The following is a 22,189-nucleotide window of genomic DNA, read 5'->3' on the forward strand; positions in this document are numbered from 1 at the left end:
ACTGCACAGGAGTTTATAAGTTTGTTGTTGTCCACGTTATCTATTTATTTTTGTTGTATGTGCTTTTGGTATCATGTTTAAGACATCATTGCCAAACCCAGTGTTGTGAAGATTTACCTCTATGTTTTCTTCTAGGATTTTTATAGTTTCAGGTCTTACTTTTGGGTCTTTAATCCATTCTGAGTTAATTTCTCTATATAGTTTAAGGTTAGAGTCCAACTTCATTCTTTTGCATGTGGATATCCAGTTTTCCCAGCATCATATGTTAAAGAGACCACCCTTTCTCCATTGTGTATTCACATGTTTGACCATATGTGCAAGGGATTATTTCTGTGCTCTGTATTCTGTTCCACTGGTCTGTATGTCTGTCTTTATGCCAGTACTATACTGGTTAGGTTAGTGTAGCTGTGTAATATGATTTGAAATAAAAAATTGTGAGGACTTCAGCTTTGTTTTTCTTTCTCAAGATTGTTTTGGCAATTTGGGATCCCCTGAAATTCCTTTCGAATTTTAGAATGTTCTTTATACTTCTGTAAAAAAATGCCATGAGGATTTTGATAGACATTGCCTTGAATCTGTAGATCACTTTGTATGTATTATGGCCATAACAATATCAAGTCCTCCAATCCATGAACATGGGAAGTCTTTCCATTTCTTTGTGTCTTCTTCAATTTCTTCCAGCAATGTTTTACATATTTCAGTGTACAAGTCTTTCACCTCCTTGATAAGTTTATTCCTAAGTATTTTAATCTTTTTGATGCTCTTGTACATGGGATTGCTTTCTTAGTTTTCTTTTCAGATTGTCTAATTTTAGTGTATAGAAATACAACTGGTTTTTGTATGTTGATTTTGTATCCTGAAACTGCTGAATTTGTTTATTACTTTTACCAGGGTTTGTTTTTGTTTTTGTTTTTGTTTTTGTTTTTGTTTAGGAAATATCTCAAATCAACAACCTAACTTACACCTCAAGGAACTAGAAAAAGAAGATCAAACTAAACCCAAAGTTATCAAAAGGAGGGAAATAATAAAGATTAGAGCAGAAATAAATGAAATAAAGGATAGAAAAAATAGAAAAAAAATCAACAAAGTTGAGTTGTTTTCTAAAAAATTATCATCAAAATTGGCAAACCCTTAGCTAGACTAAGAAATAAAAAGAGGAGATTCAAATTAATAAAATAAGGAGGAGAGATTAAAACTGATGCCACAGAATAAAAAGGATCATAAGACACTACCATGAACAATTATAGGGTTATTTATGGTTTTCTACATAAAAGATCATTTCATTTGTGAACAAAGGTAATTTTACCTCTTCCTTTTCAATATGGATGCTTTTTATTTATTGCTTTTTATTTATTTATAGCAATTTTATTTTTGATATATTTCTCTGGCTAGGGCTTCCAGTACTATGTTGAATGGAAGCAGCAAAAGTGGGCATTCCTTTTCCTGATCTTAGAGGAAAAGCTTTCAATTTTTTATCATTGAATGTAATGTTAGCTGTGGGCTTTTCTTATATGACCTTTATTGTGTTGAGGTAATTTCCTTTTATTCATAGTTTATTAAGTGTTTCTATTATAAAATAGTATTGAATTTTATCAAATGCTTTTTCATGTCTGCATCAATTGACATGATACTGTTGTTATGGTCCTTCATTCTGTTAATGTGGTGCATTACATTGATTGATTTTCATATATTGAACTATCCTTAAATTCCAGGAATAAATTCCAGTGCTTATGGTAAATAATCCTTTTATGTACTGTTGAATTTTAAAATGCAGTTTGCTAGTATTTATTTGAAGATTTTTGCATCAGTATTCATCAGAGATATTGGGCTGTCATTTTCTTTTTAAGTATCTTTATATCAATTTGGTATTGGTAATGCTGGCCTCATAGAATAAGCTTGGAAGTGTTCCCTCATCTTTAATTTTTGGGGGAGAATTTGAGAAGGATCTGTTTTCATCCTTCTTTAAATGTTTGGTAGAATTTTCCAGTGAGGCCATCTTTACTGGGCTTTTCTTTGTTGGGAGATTTTTTGATTACTGATTCAATCTCCTTACTAGTGATAGTTCTGTTCTTTTTTTTTTTTTCTTCGTGATTCATTCTTGGTAGGTGTATGTTTCTAAAATTTTATTCAGTTCTTCTAGATTATCCTATTTGTTGGTATATAGTAGTTCATGGCATTTGTTATTCATAGTAGTCTCTTATGATCCCTTTTACTCTGTGACATCAGTTTTAATGTCCTGGAGAATGTTCCATGTGCACTTCAGAAGAATATATATTCTGCTGTTGTTGAGTGGAGTGTTCTATATATGTCTTTTAGGTCCAATTGTTATACAGTGTTAACTTCTCTCTATTCTTCAGTCTGGTTGTTTTATCTGTTATTGAAAGTGGGGTATTGAACTCTTAATGTGTTACTGTCTGTTTCTTGCTTAAATTCTGTCAGTGTTTGGTTCACATATTTGGATCTTCTGATGTTAGATGCATATATATTATAATTGTTATACCTACCTGGTGAATTGACCCTTTTATCATTATATAATGTCCTTTTTTTATTTTTTTTATTTTATATTGGAGTATAGTTGATTAACAACATTGTGTTAGTTTCAGGTGTACAGCAAAGTGGTTCAGTAGTACATATACAAGTGTCTATTATTTTTCAAATTCTATTCCCATTTAGGTTATTACAGAATATTTAGCAGAGTTCCCTGTGCTATACAGTAGGTCCAACAATATTGAGTTTTTAAATCCATCAACATGGATAACATTCCATTTGCTTGTCTTCTTTAATTTCTGTCATCAGAAATTAAATTTCTGTCATCAATGTTTTGTAGTTTTCAATATATAAGTCTTTAACTCTTACGTTTATTCCTAAGTATTTTAATCATTTTAGTGCTATTGTAAGAGAAACTACTTTTCTAATTTCCTTTTCAAAGGATTTGAATGTTGATTTTATTTTTTTATTTTTTTTTTATTTTTTGCTTTATAACAAATTTAATCAGTTATACATATACATATGTTCCCATATCCCCTCCCTTTTGCGTCTCCCTCCCACCCTCCCTATCCCACCCCTCCAGGCGGTCACAAAGCACCGAGCTGATCTCCCTGTGCTATGCGGCTGCTTCCCACTAGCTATCTACCTTACGTTTGGTAGTGTATATATGTCTCTTGTGACAGTTTTTGATTTAAAGTCTATTTTGTCTGATAGAAGTATGATCATCCTTGTTCTCTTTTGGTTATTATTTGCATGTAATATCTTTTTCACCCCTTTCATTTTTACCCTATGTTCTTTCTTATACTAAAATGAATCTCTTGTGGAGACTGTAGAGTTGGATCTTATTTTTTATTTATTCAGCCACTCTGTGTCTTTTAAGTGGGGAGTTTAACCATTTAAAGTAATTACTGATGTGGAAGCATTTACTATTGCCATTTTTAAATTGTTTTCTATCTGTCTTGTAGCAAATTTTGTCTTTTGTTGCCTTCCTTTGTGTTTTGCGATTTTTTGGTAGCAACATGCTTGATTTCTTTGATATTTTCTTTTGTGTATCTTCTATATATGTGTTCCTTGTGGTTATCATGGAGATTACATAAAACATCTTGTAGTGATAATAATCTATTTTAAACTGATAACAACTTTAATCACATACAAAACATTCTATACCTTTGCATCACCTGCCCCAGTTTATGTTATCTGTGTCACAAGTTACATCCTGTCACATTGTGTATCCATTAACATAGTTTCATAGTTACAGTTATTTTTTATGCTTGTACCTTTTAAATTCTCTACCAGATTAAAAGTGATTTATCACCATTACAATGTTCTGTATTTGTCTATATATTTACCTTTACCAGAGGGCATTTTTTGTGCTTTCATTTTGCTATCCAACATCTTTTATTTCAACCTGAAGGATTCCCTTTAGCATTTCTTGAAGTAGCTCTACTGGTGATGAACTCCCTCAGCTTTTATTTATCTGGGAAAGTTTTTATTTTTTCTTTATTTTTGAAGGACAGTTTTGAAGGATATAGTATTAATGATTGTCAGTTTCTTTCTTTCAGTACAGTGAATACATCATCCCATTAACCTCTAGCTTGAAAAGTTTCTACTAAGAAATCTGTTTATAGTCTTACGGGGGGATCCCGTGCACAATGAGTTTCTTTACTCTTGCTGATTTCAAGTTTGATTCTTTGTCTTTGACTTTTGACAGTATGATTATAATATGTCTCAGTGTGTGTCTTTTTGGGTTCATCCTAGTTGGAGTTTACTGAGGTTTATGAATTTGGATGTCCTTTGGAAGTTTTCAACCATTATTTCTTCAAATAAGCTCTCTACCCATTCCTTTCTCTTCTTTTTCTTCTGGAACTCCCATGATGAGTATATTGCCCCACTTTACTGTGGCCTGTAAGTCCTGTAGGCTTTCTTCACTTTTATTCATCCTTTTTGTTCCTCTGACTCAGTAATTTCAAATGATGTAGTTCACTGATTATTTCTTCTGATTGACCAAGTCTGTTGTTGACCCCCTCTAGTGAATTTTTCAGTTCAATTATTGTATTCTTCAGCTCCAGAATATGTTTGTTTCTTGTTTATAATTTCTTTCTCTTTCTTGATATTCTCAATTGTGTTTTGCAGGGTTTTTTTAAAGTTGTCTCTCTGCTCTCTTCTAGCTCATCAGGCTTCTTTAAGATGGCTATTTTCAATTATTTTTCAGGTAATTCATAGATCTCTGTTTCTTTAGGGTAAGTATCTAGACATTTACTTTGTTCTTTTGATTGCACTATGTTTCCCTGTTTCTTTCTATGCCTTGTTTTTTATTTGTTAGTTTGTTTTTGTTTTGTTTTGTTTTGTTGCTGGAATTTGGGCATTTGAAAAAACAGCCACCTCTGTACTGGTTTTGTACAGGGAAGACCTTCACCCGTCAGCCTGGCTAAGCATTTGGAGGAACTCTCAAACCTTTTTTAAGGATGCATCTTTTCTTGGTTTCTATATTATTTCTCAATTAAAGAGGTTTGCCAGTTTCTTTTTTTTAGCATTTATTCTCTTGATTCCTCTAGTGTTTGTCTGTGGTACTACAGGTTCTCTGTTGCTGAATCAAACTGCTAAGCTCTCCCTTATTCTTAGTGGCCCCCAGGCATACAAAATACGCCAGTTCTCCATTAACATTCTGAGTCAGGCATGACAGAAACCAGTCCCTCAAAAAGTTGGAATATCAAATGTATGTTCCACTCTTCTCTTTCCTTCTCAAAGGAAAAGCAGCAAGTTTGTGTTTTCTCCTGATTGCACTAAACTGTGCTTTCTGGAAAAAGAGTTATCGAAGGTAAAACACAACAACTTTTCTTATCTGTTTTAATGCAGCTGTTCTTGGCTTGTGCTTGCCTGGAGTACTGTAACTTCTTAACTGTTTTTTTTGAGTTTTAATAAAGGCATTTTGGACCATATATTGTTATTAACTCAATGTCTCTCTGGGGAAACAAGGCCCAGGGGTTCCTATTACGCCATCTTGCTGACATCACTCCTACTGCCATTAGTTTTGAATGACATTTTCCCTGAATATAGAATGCTAGGTTGGCAAGTTTATCTTTTAACATTTTAAAGATGTCATATTTACTTCTGGATTTGAGTTTCTGACAATAAATATTCAGTCATTCTTACATGTGTTCCTCTGTACACAGTGTATTTTCCCTCACCCACTCAACCCCAATTATTTTTTCTTTCCTATTGGCTCTTTGAAATTTATTTGATGTTCCTTAGTGGGTGTTTTCTTTGTATTTAATCCTGCCTGAGTTTTGTTGAAGCTTTTAGATTGTCAATTTATAGATTTTATCAAATTTGGAAAACCTTTTAGACATTATTTCCTCGACTACTTTTTTATTCTCCTTTCTCCTTATGAGGCTCCAGTTCCAAGTATATCTTCTACGCATGGCCCAACAGGTCACTGGGCTCTGTCAAATATTTTAGTCTTTTCCTGTGTGTGCTTCAATTTGGATAGTTTCTATTGCTCTGTCTTCAAGTTCATTGATGTTGTTCCTCTATAATATCTAATCTGTTATTATCCCCATTCAGAAAAATTGTCATTTCAAATTCCTTTTTTCTTTGTAATTTCTAGAGGTTTCATTGGGTTCTTTTTATGTATTTCATTTTTTTTTAAATAAATTTATTTATTTATGTTTGGCTGTGTTGAGTCTTCGTTTCTGTGCGAGGACTTTCTCCAGTTGTGGCGAGCGGGGCCCACTCTTCATCGTGGTGCATGGGCCTCTCACTGTCACGGCCTCTCGTTGCGGAGCACAGACTCCAGACACGCAGGCTCAGTAGTTGTGGCTCATGGGCCCAGTTGTTCTGCAGCCTGTGGGATCCTCCCAGACCAGGGCTTGAACCCATGTCTCCTGCATTGGCAGGGAGACTCTCAACCACTGCACCACCAGGGAAGCCCTATGTATTTCATTTTGTTTCTCATTTTTTTCATATTTTCTTTTAAACATTTGTGCATAAAAGCATATTTTTAATAGACATTTTAAGGTCTTTGTCTGTTAATTCTAATACTTCTGTCATTTCTGGGTCTCTTTATATTGACTGATTTTTCTACTAGCTGCTTTTTCACATATCTAGTAATTTTTCATTGGATGCTAGGATTTGCAATCATGCTCTGTGTTGAATTTTGTTTTCTTTATGTAAACACAGTTGAAATTTGTTTCAGACAGCAGAAAAATTGCTTACAGATTACTTTGATCTTTTTCAGGTTTATTTTTAAGCTTACTTAGGATGATCTGAAGTAACCTTTGTTCTATGTATAATTGAGCCCTACTGTTAAAGTTTAACTCTATTGAGGTAATTACTTAGTTCTCTAGGTATAAAATGAGGACTCTCTACTCAAGATGACTGAAGAATAACCATCATCCCACTCTATATGAGTTCTAAGAATTGTTAAACTTGTAGTTTCCCTGTCATTCTTTGTCCAGCTTCATAAAGTTTTATCCTACCTATGTACAAATTTGTATTCAGCAGAGACTGGAAAAAAGATCCCTAACTGGATTACTGAAGTTCCTTTTATTCAGTATCTTCTTCCTCTCCAAAACTTCTGTTTTTAACTTCTCAACCATCCTCAATTCCAGTCTCTTCAACTTAGCAAGACTGCCATGCTCAGTTTAGAATTTCCTTCTCTAGAACAGGGCCTAGAATGTGCCACTAGACTGAAAGTCAAGGCAATCATAGGTTCACCTCACTTGTTCCCTTATCCTAGGGATCACAACTATCTAATATCCGATAATAGTTTTTTTTTTTTTTATTGCTGTTGTTGTTTTTCTGGCTGTGTTGGGTCTTCATTGTTGTGCACAGGCTTTTCTAGTTGTGGCGAGCAGGGGCTACTCTTCATTGTGGTGTGTGGGCTTCTCATTGCGGTGGCTTCTCTTGTTGCAGAGCATGGGCTCTAGGCACGTTGGCTTCAGTAGTTGCAGCATGCAGTCTCAGTAGTTGTGGCACACAGGCCCTAGAGCGTATGGGCTTCAGTAGTTGTGGCACATGGACTCAGTGGTTGCAGCGCAAGGGCTCTAGGGTACGCAGGCTCAGTAGTTGTGGCTTGTGGGCTTAGTTGCTCCGTGGTATGTGGGATCTTCCCGGACCAGGGATTGAATCCATGTCCCCTGCATTGGCAGGCGGATTCTTAACCACTGCGCCACCAGGGAAGTCCCTGATAATAGTTGTTTCAAGAACCTCGTTCAGTTATCTAGTTGTTTATGGAGAGAGAGTAAGTCAAGACGCTCTTATTTCATCATGGGCAAAAGCTGATGACTGTTTTAACAATCAACAAGGAAACTGTGACCATCCACAAAAGGAAATAAGTCAAGTATATGAACAGGCAATAGATTTATTTTTGCTTAAGAAAAGCAAATGCCCAATAGATTTATTATTTTATTAATAATTATGTAAATTATATAACACACTGGGTAATCTTTCTACTTACCAGGTTAACAAAGATTTTAACTGTAACACCTAATGTTCCACAATCATCAAAAAATTAAGTATTGCAAACACCTGTTCATGATAAAAATTCTCAGTAAGCTAGGAATAGAGGAGAACTTTCTCAACTTGACAAAGACTATGTACAAAAAACATACAACTAACTTCATACTTAGTGAGACACTCAAAGCTTTTACACTAAAATCAGGTACAGGGAAAGGATGTTTCCTTCCCACTCTTGTCAACATCATATTAGAAGTTCTTACTAATGCCATAAGGCATGATAAGGGGAAAAATGGCATAAAGTTTAGGAAGGAAGTAATAAAATTGTCTTTATTCTTAGATTACATGATCATCTATGTGGAAAATCCAAAAGAGTCAACAAAAAAATCCCTAGTACTAATAAATGATTATAGCAAGTTTGTAGGATACAAGGTTAATGTAGAAAGTCAATCTGCTTTCTATATGCCAGTAGTAAACAAGTAGAATTTGATATTAAAAATAAAATACCATTTATATTAGCACCCAAACAAATAAAATACTTAGGTATAAATCTAAAAAAATATGGAGGGCTTCCCTGGTGGCGCAGTGGTTAAGTATCCGCCTGCCAATGCAGGGGACACAGGTTTGAGCTCTGGTCTGGGAAGATCCCACATGCCACGAAACAACTAAGCCCGTGCATCACAACTACTGAGCCCGCGAGCCTAGAGCCTGTGCTCCGCAACAAGAGAAGCCACCGCAACGAGCAGCCCATCACAACAAAGAGTAGCCGCCGCTCACAACTAGAGAAAGCCCACGTGCAGCGACAAAGACCCAATGCAGCCAAAAATAAATAAAATAAATAAATTATTTTTTAAAATCTAACAAAATATGTACAAGATCTATATGAGAAAAACTACAAAATTCTGATGAGTAAAGTCAAAGAAGATCTAAACAAATGGAGAGGCGTTACTTGTTCATAAACCGGAAGACTCAATATCGTCCGGCTGTCAGATCTTCCTAACTGGCTTAATAGATTCAAAGCAATCACAATCAAAATCCCAGTGTATTTATTTTATGGATATAAATAAACTGATTCTAATGTTTATAAGGAGATGTAAAAGACCCAGAAGAGCACACAATAATGAAAAAGAACAAAATTGGAGAGCTGATGCTATCCATCTTTAAGACTTTTCTTCAGGTGTTAGTAATCAATACAGTACAGTATTGGCAAAGGAACTGACAAATAGATTAATGGAACAGAATAGAAAGCCAAAAAATAGACCTCCATAAATAAAATCAACTGAATTTTGACAGAGGAGCAAAGACAATACAATGGAGCAAAGTAGTGTCTTTAACAAATGATGTTGAAACAACTGGACATCCACATGTAAAAAAATGAATGTAAACATAGACCTAACACTCTTCACAGAAATTAACTCAAATGGATCATAGACCTAAATGTAAAGCACAAAACCATAAAACTTCTATGAGGTAACATAGGAAAAAACCCTCAATGACTTTGGGTATGGTAATGCCTTCTTAGATACAACACCAAATTCACGATCCATGAAAGAAATATTTGATAAGCTAGACTTCATTAAAATTAAAAAAACAAATAAACAAACAAACAAAAAACACTTCTGCTCCACAAAAGACAATGTCAAGAGAATGAGAAGACAAGCCACAGACTGGGAGGAAATATTTACAAAAGGCATCTGATAAGGGATCCATCCAAAATGTGCAAAGAACACTTAAACTCAATAATAAGAAAACAAACAACTCAACTAAACAATGGGCCCAAGACTTTGAACAGACACCTCACCAAAGAAGATAAATATGGTGGTAAATAAGTATATAAAAAGATGTCCCACATCATATGTCATCAGGGACAAATTAAGATAAAAGAGGTATGACTACAAACCTATTAGGATGTCCAAAATCTGGAATGCTGACAACAGCAAATGCTAATGAGTATATGGAGCAACAGAAATGCTCATACTTTGCTAGTGGGAATGCAGATATAGCCACTTTGGAATATAGTTTGGCAGCTTCTTACAAAACTAAACATACTCTTACCATATGATCCAGCAGTTGTGCTCCTTGGTATCTACCCAAGTGAGGTGAAAACATGTCCACACAAAAACCTGTACACAAATGTTTATATTAGCCTTGTTCATAATTGCCAAAACTTGGAAACAACCAATATGTACTTCAGTAGGTGAATTCATAAATTAACTGTGGTACATCTAGATAATGGAATATTATTCAGTGCTAAAAATAAATGAGCTATCAAGCCATGAAAACAACATAGAGGAACCTTAAAAGCATACTACTTATTGAAAGAAGCCAATATAAAAATGATACATACTGTAGGATTCCAACTGTATGACTTTCTGAAAAAGCAAAACTATGGAGATGTGAAAAGATCAGCATTGCCAAGAGTTGGATTTGTAGAGGGAGAGATGAATAGATGGAACAAAAGGTATTTAGGGCAGTGGATGTACTCTGTATGATACCATAATGATGGCTACATGTCATCATACATTTATCCAAACCCATAGCATGTACAAAACCAAAAGTGAACTCTAAACTATGGCCTTTGGGTGATTATTATATGCCAATATAAATTTGTCAATTAAAAAAATAAGTATTAAAAGTCTTTCTAGCTGCAATCAGGACACCTTTTTTGTTCTCTTTGAAAGTCATATTTCGTTAGACACAATTCTCTCAAGTTCTTATTCACTGTAATTTGCAAAGATTAAAAGTTTGACTCCACTGAAAATACAATAATGTTAAATATTTATGCTGCTGTATATTTGTAGCAGTCTATTTATTTTAACTCACGATTCCTGTCATTAATGGAAGTTAGTAAGTATACAAGATTTACATGCAGACTAGACTGGCTGTACTGATAGTGATTTTGTCCTTATCTATGAAAACCAGGAGTCCAGACAAAGCTAATGACTGAAGAGGAGAGGAAGCATGACTCCTTCACCATTTAGCCCTTGAAGGATGTTTTATGTTCTACTGAAGTCTCAACAAAGACCAGATTATAAGTATTATTTCTTTCTTTCCTTCTCCTCTACCCTTCCAACAAATATGTCGAAATCTCCTATACAACTGGAAGATAATTTACCATGGTCACTCCATCTGGCTCACTCTCTTGAACTAGTCTATCAAGGAAAGTCACCACACTGGGACTGGGAATTGGGCTATAAAGCAATCCAAACCATAACACAATTGTTTCAGTTTGGAACTCTGAGATGAAATAAGTGTCCTTGTTCTTATCTGAGCCCTCCATTTGTTCCTTGCATCATTTGTGTACATTTATTTTTCCCTTGTTAGACTCTAACTTTCTTTAAGTTCAGGGGCAGAATCTTAGGGATTTCCGTACTCCCAAGGTATATAACCTCCTCTAAGGTCAATGACATTTTACCAAAGTAAATAATATCTACAAGGAAGTCAAGATTATCTGTAGTCCATAAATTGCACACATCAGAAAATCCAGGTGCCAGTTTACCTGTACAATTTCAAGTCATAGTGACCAAGATTTGCAAAGCTAAATGATCAACAAACTCTTTCAGCTTAAAAGAAATGTAAATTCACAATTATAAAAAGTAAGAGAGTGGAAATTACATAAAAGTCATGTATTCACAAATATAAAATGAAAGTTCTATGAAAGTTCTGTTTAGTACATCTAGTTTTATAAGCATTAAGGTTAATTGAATTTTAGGTTTAATATAGTTTATGAAGATAACATTTGCAAACAGCAGTAATTCAACTCTCCTTTAAGTCTTATATAGTGTCAATTAATTGGGTAATAAATAGTAAATGTTTTGAATCTAGGAATAGTTGCTAAAATGATGAATCAGTCTAAATGCCATGTTCTAAGTTCCAGATCAGTCATCACCAAATTGTAAATTTTTGCTCAAAACCAACACTCTAAAGATTTGAGGTGATTATAAAAGATCACTGTATGATGAATAATAGGTTTTTCCTAGTTCTTTAACTTCTCCCATCCCTCATAGGTGTTCCAGTGATATTCAGAATCTGAATTAGGTGAAATACACCAAAAATCATTTCCATCATACCAAAGCAGTATTCAACTGCTTACTATGTCACTGATCCCATCTAGTCTTTGCAGGATACTAAGAACTGGGGAATCACCAACAGCCATTTATTTTTTATAAGAAAGAGCCTCGAGTAGATCAACCCAAGTCTTTTTCTAAATGCTCTAAATGAAATCAGACATTAATAAGCTGAACGAGTTTAGTTACCTATATTGTAGTATACTGTACTGTTAAATTGGTTGATATCCTTTGGCAGTTGAGAAGTACTCCCCAAGACAATGAACAATCACTGGTTTCAAAGAACAGAACCTGTGTTCTGTATAGCTATATAATGTGCCAGAGAAAGCTTTATGGCTTTTCAAGTCCCACACTATATGGGATCAAGATATTCTCATAAAGAAAGAGAGTCATAAGGTAAGGAGAGTCCATAAAAGAGAAAAAAAATAAAAAAGAAAAACTAATTCTATGCAAGTTCTTAGAAATTTTCTAAGTTTCTGATTCTAAGACTGTTGCATCTTTGCAAAGATAGTTATGATTCCATCCAAAACGAGAGAGGAATTGTAAGATCAGACTGAAAACAAATACAGCAGATCAGAAATGAGGATATGTGCAAAAGAAGAAGGAGCAAATAAACAAAGACTGGGGAAAAGATCCTAAGACAATAACTATGTTGAAAGCAGAGGATAGGGCCAGAACGATGTGATCTTAATAATAGAATTATTTATTCATCTCCTGTTTTCATTATGCTTTCTCCATCAACAATTACCTCAAACTGAAAAGTGTAGAGCACCCTTTCATTTCCTGATTAATGCTCCTGCTGAAAGTGACTTACATTGGATAAGACATAGAAACATATATTTATAAATGTACCACCGACCTGGAAGAAAAGATATACACAGAGGTCAAACAGTAAGAACAAATATGAACCCAGAGAGATGAGCAAATCCCACAGAAGCCTACTTGCTGGCTGAATTGGAGGCATTTGCTGAGCTCCAGTGAACCTTTTCACAGTCCTCAAGGCATGGGAATAAAGTAGATAAAGACAGGGTACCAAGGTGAGAAGTCAAATAGGAGATATACACACCCACTTAAATTTGAATTCCTAAAGTTCATAGCCCTCAGCAAAACCGTAAAAAATATATATATATATATATATATATATATATAGCCACCAGTACCCCACCAAATGAGGGGCTGCAAGGAAAATTGCATATCGGCGCTAAGTGGAGTAGGAAAGCACCACGAGTGAGAGCTTGTGAAGAAAAACAGCATCACATCTGCAAAAGAAAAGCAAGGGGGAATTAGCACAGCACTTTTTTTCTGACTGGGGAGGGAAAGAGATATAGTTAGGAAAGAACACCCAAAGGACTTCACAGTAAATGGAAATGTTCTAATTATTAAAATGTGTGTTTGTACCTGGGTATTTGTATATCCTTTTCTCCATACATGACATATATTTTATAAATGTTCTTTTTATCTAGTCAGTGTTTAATTTTATAAAATCTTAAAAATGGCAGAACATGCATCAATAACAGGAAACCGAAACCAAGGATTGGTTTGTAACAGAGCACAAAGAACTTTAAATTAAAGTCATAGTTAGGCTCAGTACAATTATATGCCAAGTTATCCCCCTAAACACTGTAATATTCTGAGAATTCATGAATAGGCGAGGTCTAAGAAAAAGTCATGATTTTCAAAAATTTTTTTAAATGATACCAAGGATTTATGAATTTTTCATCAATTCCTGGCAAAATTCTAGAGTAAGTTACTAAAGAGATTTGTGAGCTCATAGAAAAGAAAAAGGAGATCTCTAAGTGATATTGAGGAATATAAGAATAAATCATTTCATAGTAACCTCTTTTCCTTTTCAAATAAAGTTATCAGATCTTAGACAACGTCTTACTTCCAGTAGGGCATCTGTGAATAGGCCTTCACAGAATGTTTGTAGACAAGAAGGAAAACCATAACATGGGTAAGTATACAGTTAAGCATAAACACAGTTGACAAATGGTTTCAAAACATCTTGGTTAGTGAATTGTCAGTCTAGAACTAGAGTCCAATATCATGGTACAGAGTTGTACTTCATGTTTTTGTTTTTGCTTGTTTGTTTGTTTGCCTCCATCTCCTGTTGAATATTTCTAATAATAATCTGAACAAGGACATAGAAAACATTCTGACAACATTTGCACAAGTCAAAAAGGATAGATGGTATACTGATTGGATAAAAGGATTCAAAAAAATCTTGAGAATCTTGCCTATTGTTAAACCTTAAAAGACAAAACATAAGGGAAAACATAATTGTATAGGACCTGATTTAACTACCATGTAAATAATATAAAACGAACAACCAAATAATAGGGTTGTTAAAAAGCAAATGCATATGTTCCTGAGGTCTGGGCTGATAAGACAGTGTCTGAAATATTATATCTAGTTAATAAAATGCTGAGTTTAGGGAAAATGACTGAAAAGATAATTGTTTGGGGAAAGAGGAGACCCATTTGTGTGACACTGGACAACTTGCTGAACTGCTTTGGGTCCCATTTCTACTTTTTAAAAATTTGGATATTACTTTCAGTTCTGAAATCATTTAGTTCTGTCACCTCTGTTCTGTTCTATTCTGTTCTATTCTATTCTGCACGTAATACACTTTAAAGTAAACCTAGCTACCCTAGGTTGTGTCCACAGGAAAGAAGCAGGACAGTGAGGGATCTAGAAACATAGGACATCTGAGGACATCATCACATGAGGAATTACCTCTTAATAGTCCTGAAAAGATGGCTCAAGTGTGGGAAGAATGCAATAGTTAAGTTTTCTCTTGTTTTGTTTTGTTATTCTCCACTTATCTGAAGGAATGATCTGTAGAACAGATATTCAGTCTTTTTCTTTCACTGTAGAAACTACCTAGAGGCAGATTTTGGCTTTTCCCTATCATCACTGTTGGAAACCTTTTACACAGTAACTAGAAATATATAAGCAAGAATGATGCTTTTCTGCCAGGAATATTGTGGATGGATAGAGTTAGACTAGATGACCTTTAAGGTCCGTTCAAATTCTTTGATTGTACTCTAGAATTAGATAACATAAAATAACTTAAAATACTGGGCCAGGAGATGCAGTTTCTAAGTTAGCCATGAAGATCAACAGAAAGATGTTTTTACTTTGCTGCTTTACCTTAAATGACAACAGACTGACAACAAAGTGAACTACTATGGATCACACAAATAGAACAGCCCAAAATCCCCAACTATATGACATAAAAGTCATATTCTATCACATCAGTGGCCCAAGACAGAGATTTAAAGGTAAGGACCTTTAACCTGTAAAGTGTAGTGGTTCCCTGCCCCCATATCCTTCCTTTCTCCACAGACATTTTGGTCAGAAAACTGGTATCCCTACATCCTATAATCAAAACAAACAGCTGGTACAGTCACAGTAAAGATGGACTTACTGAAGAGAAAAAAAAGAGATGATTCCCTCAAACTGACAAATCTAAGTTGAAATAAAAGCATGCCAGAGCATTACTCTTCCAGAGCAGATGCCAAACAAATCAGATCGCCTTCATCTCACCTGATTGATCTGTTGTTCTTCCCTGTTCTACGTGTTCCCTTTACCTTGTCTTAGCAAATTGCATTTACAACAAAAGGTAAAATATTATTTTGGCATTCAGTCTGCATGATATTGTTGAGATGGGCTTCTTGAGGAAAACTCGTGCTGTTCCAACAGCCCGCAGTCATTCTGATGTGAGTAGCTCATGATTAAGAGGTCAGTTCTTACAAACAGCAGCAGATGTTGTTGGTGTTATCTGGGTAGACTATTCACTGTCAGCAAACAAAGTTCCCATTAAGAGAAATTTTCTAAGTGTATCTTTCCTAGAGGATTACACTCATTTAAATTTTTCTCCTGGCTTCTTTCCATGAGATTTGGGGTTGTTACAAAGATGTGCCATGGAAATTTTCCTCTCCCAGCAGGTGCCATCATTAAGTTGGATAAGAATTTCAAGATTTAAGGAGAGATTGGATCATGGCACACAATCGAGTCTTGTTACTTGACTCTGTAAGCAATCAGCCTTCTTTATTATTTAACCATCACGAGGAGCTTTTTCCTTTCGTGTAAGTGAAGATGAACCTTAGAATAAAACATTGCACCTCTAATAAGACTGAAAATGTCACACTTTTATCCTTTGCAAAATATAACTGAAATAAACCCTAACAGAACCTCTTCAGCCTAAACAGCAGGAAGCAGAAAATTAAAATATTGTGGTTTTGTAACACATGGGCCTTAATGAAAGTGTGTACCGCATGCTTGATTACTTACTAGTTCTGTCCTCTGATTATGCTCTCTGACCTATTCTGGAAATAAATGTCTCCCTCTGCTCCTTCAGTTTTCCATATGACATGAATGCCAAGATAGCTAGAAAAATTAAAAACAATTAACGTGATGAGAGGGAAAATATAAAAATCATATTAAGCAACACATATTTGGAAAAACTCTTTTTCTTCCTTGTCTCTCCTCTCTCTTTCCTAAGGATAAAATAAAGATACAGTTGTTAGGCTTAAAGTTTATGGCATATGTCTGAAAATTTCTTTGCAAGGTTTACTTTTACCTTGTCTAGAACCAACAAACAGCAACAAAACCATTGTAATGGTTGCATTTAGGAAACAAGTGACAACAGCAAACTAGCCTAGGGTCAGACGGAATGAAGAAGAATATTCTAGTTGTTATTTGAAAATACGAGAGTGGAGAAAGGATACATTATTCATTAAGTACTTCTGTGACAGTTTTTCCCACCTCTCCTACAAGAAATAAAGAAAACGAAATCACATTTTACAGAAAAACTAGAGGATTCTGTTCTTTGTCAAGCTTGGTAACAAAATTCAAATTTGCAAATCATCTAAGCCGGCACTTGATTTATATGAGGAAACTGAGGCCCACTGAAATTAAGTGATTTTCTTGAGTCACACAATCGATAGAATCAGTACTCTGGAGAAGGTACTTTAAGTTAAATGAAACTTACATTATTTACAAGTAGACATGATCAAAACACATTTATTCGCAATCACTTAAGCATGGCATGGACTCACACAAGTTAAACTTAACTTCATCTTCCCCACCAAGTTTTTCATCTAGAGCAGAAGATATTCTGATAAGGACTTAGGTTACCCATTCAAAGCTGTTTTTTAAAAAGTGAAAATGAAACAGTAAGTACCTATCATTTGATTTGAATGGACAGTATCTTTTTAACCTGAGTTCAGTGTGCTGCAGTTCTGAAAGCTTGAGCTGCCACACTGCTGCCTTCCAGCATATGTTTGGGGGCGAATGAATATATTGTTCAAAATAGTCCTGACAGAAGATCTGAATTAGGTAGGATAGACTTATATTTAAGCATTTATATTATCCAGCTTCTATCACACTCTCTGCTGAAGTCATTAATAATATTTTTCACTGTCTTTGCATAGGGTACAAATTAGGATGTTGATTTCTTATTTGAAAATTTTTGCTATTTAGAGCCCAAGTCTGATGGTGAAGAGGCTCCAATCTGATACTAATTAGCTATGTGACTCTAAATAACTTATTTAATGGCCCTGTGCCTTGATTTCCTCATCTATAAAATGAACCATGGTTATACCCACCTGCTTATCTGTGAGAATCAAAGACATCATCAGTATGAAGCTGTAGCATGAGTATGTGGGATCTGTGATCAGATACTCAGCAAGAGCTCCCAGATCTCTGAATTATGCCATTTCTCTAGTAAGGTAACAAAGTAACCAGTCCTTATCATGATTTGAGTCACGTTTGATTCACAGTGAGGATTTATGTGTTTCTTCCTAGTTGTTAAAGGCTAGAATCTTTCTCAACTATTAGATTTCTGTTGTGACTGACATTGGGTTATAGTTCCTCACCCCTCCCCCCTGCAAGAAAAAACACGTGAACCCCTGTCACCTGCTGTAGCCTAAACAAAGCCTAGAAATGGTAGTCTAGAAGATTACCATGGATACAGTAGAACATATTATACTAATCCATTTACATCTCTGTGTTGGGCAAATAATCACACGGGATTGACTGGGATGTGTGTTAGCCTTCTTCTCTTCCCGGCCTCCCCCACAAAGGGTGCTGAGGTAAGAGATAACATAAAGACAGGATTGTGTTCCACAGGATTCTCAAATGTGCTTTGTTAAGAGGTTGAGTCACCTATTTATATTTGCTAAAGTGGTTAAAATTACAAACAAAAGTATCAGCCACTTACCAGTTAGTAATATTTTCAGGAATAAAAGCTCCAGCAGGCAGGGACTATCAGTATTGTGAAACACTTCATGAGCAAAGAGAATTGTAGATCATAAATGTCCCCAAATCAAGGCCAAAGAAAATTCATCAAGACTTGACCCTGAAAAGATGTATGTTTTCCATTTTCTTCACCCTTAATTTTATATCCATATAGTGTGGCAATAACCATTCATTCAAATCCTTAATACCATCATTAAGTATAAAACAAACTTGCTGGATGGATCAAATGCCTTTAGAATAAAGATATAGGCTTCTTCTCCCAAATCACTGATGGCTGAATTTGGCTAAATAGTTAACCTCTTCTCCTTTTACAAATAAGTTTACCACTTTAAAACTCAAAAGTGATTTGCTGAAGTGGTCATTTCTCCAAGGATCTGCAGATTAAGAGCATCAGCTGGGAGTGGGCTAGGAGTGCTGTCCAGCACAGTTGCTAGTATCAGTGCATCTACAGCTTGGTTTCATTCCCACTTTGCTCTGTACATTTCCATCATTGTGGAAGGTGGAAGTCTGCTTCTACGATGTCTGTCCCGCTACTCAAGACCTTGAAACTGAGAAGGCATATTTTTGTAGATTTTGGATTGACACAGCAAGGAAGCTTAGCGGCTCTTCCTGGAGCCCCTTCTTGCCCCTCCAGGTAATTTCTAAAGATCTCTAAGATCTGTAGTCGCCTGAGCAATTTGTAATTGCTGTCACAATAACTCACCCACTACAGATTATAGTAGTACCTCTGAAGGAAGATAAGTTTTCCAGTTTGTTAGTTTGCTCCTACACACTGAAAAAAATATCTTTATCATATATTTTCTCCAGAGTTCACTGAGCCTGTCTTAAATTTGAACTAACTTTCTAAATACATTTAACCAAAATAAATCATCTTCTATTTCAAATGAGTTACTCACTTTAATTTATTATTTTTAAGTTCTATATTGAATGTTTCCTTCTTTTGGCTCGCTTCTCCCAAACCCACCCAGAATTGCGAGCCTCTCTAGGAGGGAAAATTTCTCTCATCTCCTTTGTTTCCCTCCTGTACTTACTACTTCCTACGACTAAAGATTCCTGGATGAAAATCTCATTGATTGATCAGAAAAGTAAATCCTACTTGGCAGAGGTCTCTAAACTGTTTTTCTTCACAAGCACAATGAATTTCCAATGTTAGTCACACTGCAGAGACTAATATAAATATATATGTAGTAGCTTCCTTATAAATAGGTCTTACTATATTGGTTCTGAGTTTCTCACAGATAATGAACTGAATCATTGTCTCATTAAGGATATGTTCTACATCAGCTAATACTGTTCACCCCAGGAGTTAAAATGCTTCATGGATATGAATTTAACCATATAAGAAGAGTATGCAGTACTGCTTAAATTAAAATTGTGACCAAGAAGAGAAAATTTTTTAAAAGAAATGTATAAAAAGCAAAGGATTAGGTCTGCTACTGTATAGCCTTTGTGATTAAAAAACAGTTCATAAAATTGCTACATGTTCTAGATTAAACATTTTATATTTGTTACTAAAATAGTTCAAGCTTGTGGACAGAGAAGTAGGTGGAAAATAAAGGTTTTTTTTTTTTTCAAATCATTCTTTACATAAACAAAGGGTGAAGTCCATTAATTGTTGCTCATGACAACTTTTTTGGGTCTAGTTGAATATAAATTACCCTCTTGAGCTACTATTTAATTTCAGATATTATTTGCACTCAATTAAATAAATTTTGACCAAATGAATTATAATTACAACAGTCGTATTGACTACAACCATAAACATTTCCTTGTGCTTACTTATGGAAGAACTCAGCAATTGGTCTATGGCTATGAATGTGTTTCCCCAAGTACAAAACTATAAGTGACACCAGTATCTCTGGTCCTCAGATCTGGACTGGCCATGTGGAATTTGTTATAATTCTACCAATTAAACACTTGAAATTCCAATTTTATCATAGGAAGCCTTCCTCCTTTTTTGTCTCAACCATAAATATATCAGGGACAAGATTTCTTAATATATTAGTGTTATCAGTCCTCTTTCATTTCTGACCCCCACACACAAAAGACAGTGTTGCTAACAAAGGGTTCTTTCCTTGTCCTTGCTCCTATGTGAATTGCAGTCTTTGGACAATGCTATAAATATATCCACAACCCTTGTTTGTTTGATGAATTCTTAGATGTCCTTTTTCCCACTCTTGTCTTTTCAAACTGTCTAAATCATTATGTATTAGATAGGTCTTTTATAAACAACATAGAGTTAAACTTTTTAAAAATTCTGGTATGATCTCATTGGTCCTTTAATTGGAGCATTTCATCCAATTACATTTGGTTGTATTCTTGACTTAAGTCTGATAGCTAGTCATTTGACCCTCCATCTAGTCAATGCAAGGACTTTTGACTCCATTAATCCCTTTTCAGAATGAAATGCCATTGTGTTTGTGTACTTTCATTACATAAGTAACATATAATATTAATGATGTTACTTATATTAATATTAATTATATAACATATAACTATATATTAATTATATAATGTATACTTATAAGATATAATAAATATAATAGTAATAATATTATTTATGCAGGTGATGTTCATTTAGATTAGCCCATAAATGTACAGTTTTGTGGGGGGTTTTTGCTCTTCATTTCTAATTACATCTTTTCACTTCCTTCTGGGATAATTTTTCTTCTGCTTTCAGACACTCTTTAGTATTTCCTTCACTGTAAGACTGCAGGTGACAAATCTACTTCAACCCATTGGAACAAATAAAATATTTGAAATGTCTCTATTTCAGCTTCATTGTTGAAGAATATTTTTACTAATTACAGAATTCTATATAGGAAATTATTTTCTTTTAGTAATATAAAGGCATCATTCAGTTGTCTTCTGGCTTCCATTCTTTCTGTGGAGAAGTCAGCTCCTTTGAAAGCAATCTTTCCCTTTTCTCTAATTAGTTTTAAGATTTTTTTCCCTTCATCTCTGATTTTAAGCAATTTTATTATGATAGGTCTAATTGTGGATTTTTACCGCACCCCTGGTTTGTATAGTTTCTTGAATCATAGCCTTGATATTTGTTACTGGTTTTAGAAAACTTTTAGCCATTACCTCTTCAAAAAATGCATCTCACACATTCTCTTTCTCTCCTCTCCTTCTTAAACTCTAAATAACGTATATAAATACCTTCCTTCTATATCACCTTATATTTTGTATTTTCCATCCTTGTGGTCTCATTGCCTCAGTCTAGAAGTTTTCTTCTGACCTATCTTTCAGATGAATCATTCTTCTTATGTTCAGGTATGTCTAATTTGCTATTAAATCCTTTGAGTTTTTAATCTGAATCATTACATTTTTCATTTCAAGAAATTCCATTTGATTCTGTGCTAAATTTTTGAATCTTTACCTCCTTTAATTTAGTAAGCACTGTTATTTTAAAGTCTATATCTAATAACTCTGTAGACTATTTCTCTCATCTTTTGTATATTATGGCTTTTGTTCATGCTATTTTATCTTCTTGAATGCCTAGTCACTTTTATTTTGTACTGAATATTTTATTTACAAATTGTTAATAGAAATAATTTGAGAACTAGGATGATGTTATCTTTCTCCAAAGAGGTGTATCTTTACATCTGCCAGGTACTAATGGGCATTAACACTCTGGGATCATCTTTATACAAATTCAGAAGCAGCTTGCTGGTTCACCTTTACTCCTAGGGTGCAGCCCACTGGGCTTCCTACCCTAAGATAAGGCATTTTCATGTCTCTTGGCCCCTGGGGAAAGCAAACTTAAATGCTATGGCTACTTCCCTGGACTTTTATCTTCCCCTAGATCCTACTTGATAAGTCTTCATAGTATTAACACCTTGATTTATTTAAGGATCTCTTTTAAAAGATTTTGAGCAGCTTTTCAAGTTGTGCTTAAGGGCAAGATTGGT

The sequence above is a fragment of the Mesoplodon bidens genome (assembly GCF_964165515.1).
Source record: "Mesoplodon bidens genome assembly, chromosome: 6".
Lineage (NCBI taxonomy): Eukaryota > Metazoa > Chordata > Mammalia > Artiodactyla > Ziphiidae > Mesoplodon > Mesoplodon bidens.